Source organism: Nipponia nippon, unplaced genomic scaffold, assembly GCF_047370975.1.
Source record: "Nipponia nippon isolate SJK-2023a ecotype South Korea unplaced genomic scaffold, ASM4737097v1 scaffold_4, whole genome shotgun sequence".
Taxonomy (NCBI): Eukaryota; Metazoa; Chordata; class Aves; order Pelecaniformes; family Threskiornithidae; genus Nipponia; species Nipponia nippon.
The window spans coordinates 56,493,544-56,503,043 of NW_028262358.1; the positions used below are offsets into that span (position 1 = coordinate 56,493,544).

General features: G+C 43.8%; 1 protein-coding gene across 15 annotated transcripts in view; it reads right to left on the minus strand.

Annotated features, from left to right (window-relative positions):
* Window positions 1–8,912, minus strand: part of SYNE1 (spectrin repeat containing nuclear envelope protein 1) — a 320,818-nt gene extending 311,906 nt beyond the window's left edge. For 14 of the 15 annotated variants that reach the window (XM_087773951.1, XM_087773949.1, XM_087773938.1 and 11 more), the window contains exon 1: window positions 8,242–8,437. The gene's annotated coding sequence lies outside the window, so the exon portion shown is untranslated. Of the gene's footprint in view, window positions 1–8,241; window positions 8,438–8,850 lie in introns of those variants that run through there. The other variant, XM_087773936.1, reaches the window with a different exon arrangement.
* Between the last annotated feature and the right edge of the window lie 588 nt (window positions 8,913–9,500).

Below are 9,500 nucleotides of genomic sequence, written 5' to 3' on the forward strand. Positions count from 1 at the left end.
TCTGGTCAAAAAAAAAAATCAAATTAGATTCTTCAGATAATGTTATCAATACGATCGTATCTTCTGAGGAACAAGTACCTGTTGTGTATGTAGGCACCTGCTTCCTTATTAAGAAAGAACGGAGCGTCTAGACACCAAGAATAATTGTATTCATACTACACACACTGGGTGCATCCCAAATTTAAGGTGATATGCGGTTGATCAATATCATGAGTATGAGTGGGTTGATTGGCATTGTGCACTTTCCTCTTTTCCTGGTCCCAGCCCTCCAGCATCAGGCAGACAAGCCTTTAGGCTGCACTGCCTTAGGCACACTGAACTGTCCCAAAGGAGCTGTGTCAACATGTAAGGGCTGCCAGAGGAAATCACATTTCAACATTTCCCTTTCTGACCCTTCAAATCCTGCTTTCCCTCTTACTGCTGTTTTTATTGTATGTTTGCTTTGTATTTCAGATACATAAGCACTGCTCAGGTCAGCAGACCCAAGCTGGCTTTAAATTGGTGGAGCTGAGAGAAGCACACTTCTCATGGATCAAGGTGCAGAACAGACCGTAAAGTCCACCTGTGTGCATGGGCTGCGCTGTGGCCAGACTGGTACTGATACCCACTGCAGCCACATTGCTGCTATTTTTTCATAAGACATCCAGACACTCATGTCCCTGCTGTCTTGCCACGTGTGCCTGCTCTCTCCTTCAGTGGCCTCCTCCCTTCCTTCTCTTTCCAACCTTTGCCCCGCACCCTTCTTGGGGTGCACAGAGCTTGTGCATTATCAATCACCATTTCTCAATCCCAGCAAGGAGCCCAGGCAGGTGGGAGGCCTCACCCTTCTGACAGCTTGGCACAAGCAGGTGCCACCATCACACGGCTGCAGCACCAGCTGGAGCTGATGGTCCCCTGGCATTACTGAATCACCGCATAGAGCATGGGCAACCAGAGCTCTCTTCCACAGCTGACACCAAAGAGTGCCCAACTTGGTGGACAGGGAGGAGGAGGAGTTTTTCTGTTGCTGATGGCCACCTATGTCAGCTTCATGAACTTTGCTTCTTTTGCAATATTTAAATGAAACATCACGTTGTCTAACCCTATCCAAACTGGAAATATTTGTAACCAGGTGGGTTAAATGAAGCCTTGTTTCTGTGGCAGTGGCACTGCTAGCATTTTAAGCAGTAATGTAAGCGAGGTACAGCAACTTTTAATAGCAAGCTGCTAGACTAATTGTTGGGCAGAGATAAGGGGTATTAAAAACGCCTCGTCTGACTGTTTCTTGGCTAACAGCAGTAACAATATCAGAATACCAGCCCACTCGCACCGCGACAGAGCTGTTGTAAGTCAGCTGTACATGAGCAGATTTACAGGAGCTGTGGAAGATGCTGATCCACCTCCAAGTTAAAAGCGCCTGGGAAATTGTAATGAAGATATATGTTCAATCTACTCCTACAGCAGGCTGAGTCATTGTCCAGCAATAAATAGCAGACTTGCAATTAATAATTTATCTAGCTGATATTAAATTATATGCTGCATAAGAAGAATCTGTGGTTCTAAATATGGCTCCTCATTCAAAAGCTCCTTTGCAAGCAGTGGGAATTAACTCATTTAAAGAAGACACTAAGTTACTACAGGTGGGAAGGAAAGATTCTCATGTGCCATTGCACAGTCACCTCCACAGGCAGAAAACCACAGCTCAGAGCACAGCAAAGACATCAGCAGAACAGATGAAACGAAGCTTCACGCACCCTTCTCACCTGTCTTCAGCCAACATCTAAAGTTCCACAGAACAAGAAACCTACATGCAGGGTCAGCTATTCAATATAATGCAGAGGGGAAATTTTTCCTGACTTCTACAAATAGTTAAAGCCTGCAATAAAAGATCTTTTTTCCTACTGAAAGAATATATTTTTCAGATTTGTAAACATTAAAATCTTAATTAAATATTCTCATAGCTGTAACACAAAATCATTTGTAATAAATTAAATGACTTTTTCATTTCAGTGCCAGACACAAAGATGTATCTTCAGATGGATATGTTTTCAAAACACACAGGTTTTAAGAAAAGTGTATGGCTTAAATCTTATAAATCTTAGCCTGAAATAAACCTGAAGGACTATATGAGCTATTCCCTGCTTTAGCATTCGACAAGTGATTATTCGTTATTATTAATTATTAATTTTTTGGTCTGAACATACAGGGAATGAATACACAAGAGTGAAACGGAATGGTTTTGCATATAAATGAGATAAATTTTTTGTTACATTTGCCACTTATCTGGATTTAATGGATAAAGTTATGCTGACACCATTGTTTTATATTAATATCCTAGTACTCTGTTTTTAGATGAAAAGAGGAAACGTGAACTTCTGTCATACAAAAACCATTAGGCCTAGCAATCTGCTATAGTAATATGCAGTTTACAGTTCTCTGGATTGTATTGTTTCTCTCTTCAAATGCCAGAAAAGTAGGATGTCTGTTCTATGAAAGAGATAAGAAAAACACTAGATCTATTAAGGGTTAACTTTTCTGGGTCCTCGGTGTAATTCTTATTTTTTCATTATGCTCGGGAGTGCTTTGAATTATCTGCAATTAAAAAAGAGAATATATTTCCCTTTTTGTTAGTAAACCTAGAGTACCATTGGCAAGACCAGGTTGTATTTTATCTTTTAGTTCTTAAGGTTTATAAAACATATTAAAGGAAAACAGACAGGCCTGTCAGCAGCGTGGTTCCAGAAACCCAAAGAGACATCTGCTAGGTGCAGACAACATGTAAGATGTGCAACAATGGCTGAAGATAAACCTGACCAAAAAAAAGGGTAAAAAATTCTCTGACTGTCCTTCGTGTTGGCACAAATTGCAGATTCCCACTACATCGGGTTGATGCCACATATAGCAGCCTGGGGAAGATTGCTACTGGCGTGAAAGCATGGTTGTACCTGAAAATAGTGTTTTAGACTTCTATAACATCCCATTATAGCAGCAATGGATAAAGAAACTCCAGACAAACAAGGATAAACACAGATAAATAAGTAAAGATATTGATGAGAGCAAGAAATAGACAGGTGGCAGGCAGTGAAAGGACTGTTTCTAATCTGGGACATACCAAAAAGAGGTATTTGAGAGGACAAAAACCAGAGTAATAAATTCAAGGAACTCCTGCAGCTAGAAGTCATTTTCAAACGTTACATAGATATAAGAAATACAGTGGAATAACTAAAATAACTACAGCACATGAACTGAACAGAATTTCAGGAATGATAGAAAGAAGGTCAAGTGCTGGAGCGCCATTATATGTTAACAAAGAGGCAGACTTCCCTGGTAAGAAACAGTGGTACAGAACTCATCAAGTCAAAAAACACTTCCAGGAAAGAATTTCTGAGCATGGTTTACTGCTGTAGTGCTAGAGGTCCACTTTGATCCACAGGTTCTGTTTCAGAAATGTAAGAAGTCTTGGAAATGCTGCCAGAGTGATAGACGCTGTTGGAACGGATGCGATTCTATGACACAGCGGTGATCCTCATGTCAATCAGGAATAAATGATTCACATAAAGGTAGGAACCAGAATTTTCTGGAGGTCATAACTGCATTTTTAAACATCAAATAATCACAGAACCAGCTATTTTAGGTGGGGTTTTAGTTAGTAGTGAGGGGGGGAAAAAAAGCTAATCATAGAAAATAGCTCTGACGAAGGAAGTGATTGATGTAGTCCAAACTATTAGAAGAATAACCCAAAGCATGTAAGCAGGTCAGGAGATGATCTAAAGAGACAGTGCTTAAAAAATAAATACAAGGGAAATCAGTTAGAGAAGTCAACTAGACTGAAGAGCACAGTGCCTCCCCTGTGAAGCAGGCTGGGGATTTCTTTAACTCCAAGGTCCTGTAACTGTACACCTATGCAGGGCGGAATAAAATTGCTCCAGACATAACTGGAAAAGCCATCACTCAGAAATAAGTGGGCAGAAATAAAAGATGAGAAGTGAAGAGCTCTGCCATAGTGTGTGCTGTCTACAGGGATGAAGAGAGACTTGCTGAAAGACCAGCTGAGTTAGATTAAGCAAAGGCAGCAAGCAAATGGTTCTTAGCCACATAAGTAAAAAGAAAGTAGAAAATAAGATCAAGTGGAGATTAATTTGTCTCCGTTAATATTATACTGATTTTTCCACTGAAGACAATTCTGATAGACAAAGGCGCAACAGAAATGGAAACAGCACCATCTGAAATAAAATCAAAGTTAAAAGTGGAAAAACTTGATTTTAAATTCATCCCAGAATACTGAAAACTTGTAGCTGATGAATTGAGAATCCGTTTGTAAGCTTATTCAAATAAATCTGTCAAGCCACAGGTAATGCCTACTGGATATATTAAAATTAGGAGCTAGGATGAAGCGGGGTAGAGTGATCCAAAATTATTCTTATATAATCTTCAAAGAACATGCGGTACCTCCTCACTGGTCTTCCAAAATCCAGGCCAACAAGAGAGTCCCTTTGGTAACTGTTACAGATGGCTGAATTGCAAATCCGTAGTTGTGCACTTAAGCCCAACATAGCACGAGTCAGTACATACTGGAACTTTCCCAAGTCCAATGGGACATAACTGTGCACTACATAAGATCATGGAAAATGCTATTTTGGCTCTGAAAGGTGTTTTTCGTAGTTGAATCCCAACACTGTCACTCCGTGCTTCCTTTCTCTACTGCGTGGATTGCTTTTGAACAGAGAAAGGTGGAAGAAGAGACAGATTACGACCTTTGACAAAGAACACATGGAAACAGGAACACTGGAACGAGATGTTCTCACTGACTATCCAACCCCAAACTGACTTCATGTGCAGTAGTTACCTGAAAGTATTGAAATCTGTTTTTCTTGGGGAGCATGGGGAGGAAGAAAGAGAGAAGTTTGGATCCTTTCTGGAGCTCCAGATTATTTTGGTTCCTCTAGTTATGCTTCAGAACTGTTTGGAGTTGAACAAAATTTCTTCATTTTGCAGAAAACTGAGGGTCTGCAACAACAATTAATAATTTGGAAGATTCCAGGTAATTTGCACATCTGACATCTAAATCTGTGGCATATATGGCACACCATTTTTCTATGCTTTACCTATAACTGTACTCTAGTATTTAAAAATTATTTGTAGGACCCTAGTCATGCACACACCTGTGTATGTATTTACATTTCAGCAAGCTAGCACTTTATTTCCTACTTTCTATTAGGTTTCTATTAGGTTTTGGGGGGGATAGGCAAAAATCCAGTGGTGTGGAATTCTGATTCTTGTCTTGAAAGCTGTAATTCCATTTGAACAGAAAATGCAAAGTGTTCTAGGAGAAAGGCAGAGACTTGCTATTTTTTAGAAAAATTGGCAGAACATACATTGTTAGATATATTCCAAGGAAGGTCATTCACCATCTTTCTGATATGAAAAGTTAAATACAGTGTATACTACAGTTTAGTAATCCTGCTATTGAAATTCTGCAGGAATATATTATAGTTTATATAGATGTTGGTAATAGCAGGAGACTGGGATCAGTAGCTCATTACCTTCTACAAACACAGGATATAATCCTTGCCTCAAAGAGCTTACTATCTGCGCAGACAAAGACAGGCCAAGATTAAGATCAGAGGTCACAATACACAAGCAAATAGGACAGAGTAAGGTTCGGATATCATGTGTAAGCTGGTTAATGGTAGGAGAGCCACTCTGATTTTTCTGGTTTAATACTGATACGGCACCTAGGATTTCTGTAGCGTAATATGACCTATAGCAGAAGGCTCTTGCAGAGGTACATCTGTAGGGGAAAAAAAATGAAAGACCACTAAAATAGAAAACACTGAAGCACCTCAGGAAAGGGTGGGTCAAACTGAGTTTGAGATAAGCAAGTAAGCATCATTCTTTGGTATTTCTGCACATCTCCCAAGCAAGAAAGCTTAGCTTAAGAATAACTTGTGAGCAAGGGGCAGATACAGCTGCCATATGAATGGAAAAGCAGAAACACCTCTGTTTTCCCCATTAAATTTGTGCCTTTGAGTGAAACAAAGGCAAAAGTTCAGTTGCTTCAGAGGTACACCGCTGCTGTTATTTTTGTGACCTGTAAAGAGACACAAGAGCTCTAAAGTTTTGTCACTAGCCATGGCAACGAGGAAGTATGGAAATAACTGTTTGTGTTCGATGTATGTACTTTCCCAATAACTACAGCCACTACTTGAAAAAAACTGAGCCACAACTGACTTCCTTTAACAAAGCGTAACCAAGATGGGTTAACGTGGTGTCTGTCCAAAGGGTGAACGCATGTGTATATCTCTTGGGGCCTGATCCACCAAAGCCCCGTAGGCCCGCAGTGATCACTCTCGCTACACTGGCCTTGGAAGTTCTCCAGGTATTCACTCCTTGTTCAGTGCCTCGCCCAGCAAGATCCTCCTCGCGGCCAGGCGCTCCTACCTTCTCCCCAAATGCATTTAAATACTAACAGGGTGCTGCTCCTCCTTCCCTGGTGCGCCTCTGCTCTCCCTGACCCAGTATCAAAGTGTTAGTTTCTTTGAGCAGCATACTCGCTGGCAGGCTGTGTAACTCAGCATGGCTCTGGTGAAGTTTACAGGAAGATGCGCCTAAGGTCCCAAAGTACAAAAAAAGTCCTTTGAGGATTCTCTTATTTAATAAAGAGAAAGTAATGCTGCATGAAGGTGTACAGTCATGATGAGATTCTTGTGTCTGTCTTAAGTGCAGCAGTCCAAATCACTACTGCACTTATCACAATTACTTGAAGTAAAAATAAAAGAAAATTAAAAAAAAAAAAGTCTCAAATGTATTTGGGTTCATCAGTTATTAATACTTATCCATTGGTATTTTATAATCAGCAACACAGAACTGACATTGACATATATCATCTCTGAAGGTAATATTAAACAAACAAACCAACCAACCCAGATGTTAGGAGCAGGAATTAAAAGAACAAGAGGGAAGTGGAGAGATTATTACTGCTACTTTGACATCTCGCAGAGTTTGTAAAGACGAGAACTGAATCACTCCAACATGCAGCACCATGCTCATTCTGGAGAGCTCCTTTTTCCAGGGGAAACTTTGGTGCTTTAAGGAATATGTTAAACATCCCATATGACAATGGAAATGGACTCCTACCAGAAAAAAAGTAAGTAACTCTGCAAATTTTAACACCGTACCTCATAAACCAGTTTTGTCATGTCATTCAGCACATGAAACTTAGTACAACAAACAAGCAAGCATTTGTTTACTAATTAAAAAAACATAGCACCCTGATATTCTCTGTCCAGTGGCAATATTTTAACATAGCTCATCAGCATTTATAGCTTGGGATCTGTTTAAGTGCACACAAGAATCACAAAAATAATTATCAGAGATCATAGAAAGCAGACAGTCCATCACTAGTACTACTACAGGAAAGTGTGTGCCTGTTAAGACTCTTTCAACAGGCTCATGGCAAGCAGCCAGAAACACCACATACTATTTCCCTAGAAGCCACATAGGTATAAATCCCTCACAGTGATGAGCACTGGAGTTTCCCTCGGCGTCATGTAGATGATTTACATAAGTAATTCCTCATCAATTTGCAAAATCTGGTCTATTATAGCAGATTACTAATAGTCCTTGCAAGCACTTTTCCCCATCATGAATATGGTTGAAAATATGATTGTCAAAATCCTAGTAACAACCTTGCCCGTTAGTATTTCAGCAGGTCTTACCTCTGGGGAGTTACCACACATACCAGGGAACATATGGACTCTATGCATCTTTGTTGAGGTGCACTTGTCCTTTTTGCATCATCACTGCATGCAACCCAGCCTAAAACTGGCTTCTTGGGAGCGCGTATGAACAGTCCCATCTTCCTCGATTAACTACATTTTGGCCTGCAGTGTGTGACTGAGCATAAAAACGGGTATCTCTGCAACACACACACGTGTGCTTCAGGAGACGAGCCACAGCCCTCCTCCGGGATTTTCTACCCCCGTACTCAGAAAGGGCAAAACATCAAATCCACCCAAGAAAACGGACAAACTCCGCAATCACGGCAGCGAGTTTCCGATTCACCTCAAGATAGTTTGGCGCTGGGGAGGAGGAGGCGGCGGGGGGGGGCAGCCGGGAGAGGCTGCCCCATGCCGGGGGTCCCTCCTTCCTGGCCTCGCTCCAGCGACCCGCGAGCCCCGCCGAACGCCCGCAGCCCCGGGGAGCTCCGCGCCGCTGCCGCGGCCCCCACCCCGGCCCCGCGCCGCCGCCGCCGCGCCCTACCTCCGCCCGCCGCGCCACGGCGCTCCGCGCTGCTCCGCGCTGCTCCGCGCCTCGGTGCGCCCAGCCCGGCTGCCTGGTTACCGAGCACAACACGCCGCCCCGCCCCGCCCCTCCCGCGGCGAGGAAGCAGGTGCGGGGGTGGGGAGAGGGCGGTGAACGGGGTTGCGGGTGCGTGCCGTGCCGTGCCGTGCCGTGCCCTGCCCTGCCCTGCCCTGCCCTTGCGGCCCTTCCCCGCCCGCGGCCGCGCCGTCACTTCTCGGCCGCCGCCGCCGCCTCCGGGCTGCAGCCCGCCCCCCCGCCGTGCCCCGGAGCCCGCTGCCCGCTGCCCTTGCGCGCATCGCGGGGGGGACCGCGTCCCGCCCCGCCCCGGCGCGGCTGCAGCAAGGCCGGGGCAGCTTGTCCGGGGGCGGCTGCTCCGGCCGCTCTGCCGGGGGACCGGGGGATGAGGCACCGGCCTCAGCCCCAAGCCTAAACACCCCCGAAGTGCGCTCTAGCGAGTAGCCAAAATACTTCTGAGAATGACTGTATCGAGCTGTCACTGCTAATTACTATCACTAGTCCTATCACTATTATTATCGTTGCGTTACAAAGCGTTCTGCAGGGCATTACCTTTGGCGTAGGCTCCAGAGCATCATCGTGTGTGAGGCAGGGAGCTGCACAAGCAAACTGGGACACCGGCACTTACGTAACAGCAGCAGGACAGAAATATTCGAAGGAGCTAGCAAGACGGTCTGCCACTTTTGAGCTCAAACCACACTAGCCATGCAAGTGTTCATGCCACCAGTATAAAATGTGATTCTGCCTCTTCAAAAGACATTGCACGAACCCTGAGACTTGGTTATGCTTTTCCCCTCCTTCATTTTTATTGCTACAGTTAAGGCTAGCTTCATGCAGGAGACAGAAGGATATTTTTCTGCTTAAGAGATGGATCATCTCTGGTCTGTGTCATTGGGAAAAACACTCATATAGGGCTGAAATGGAGAAGCTGGAAGAAACAGTGCCAATGTACCTCTTAGTTTTCATCTTTTCTGGCAGTGCTGCAGTGATTCTAAAACATTAGCACGCAGGGTGTTTACCGAGGAGATGGATGAAATCTGAGTTAGGCAGCAGAGATTACTCAGCATCATCCCTTCCTTCAGCGCTAGTCACGTTAACATCAGTGCTACCGTTGTGATATGAACACTTACACTTGTGGCACCTATCCCGACACAATATGCGGTTACGGATAACACACTTGGAGCCAGGGTACTGTGTGGAAG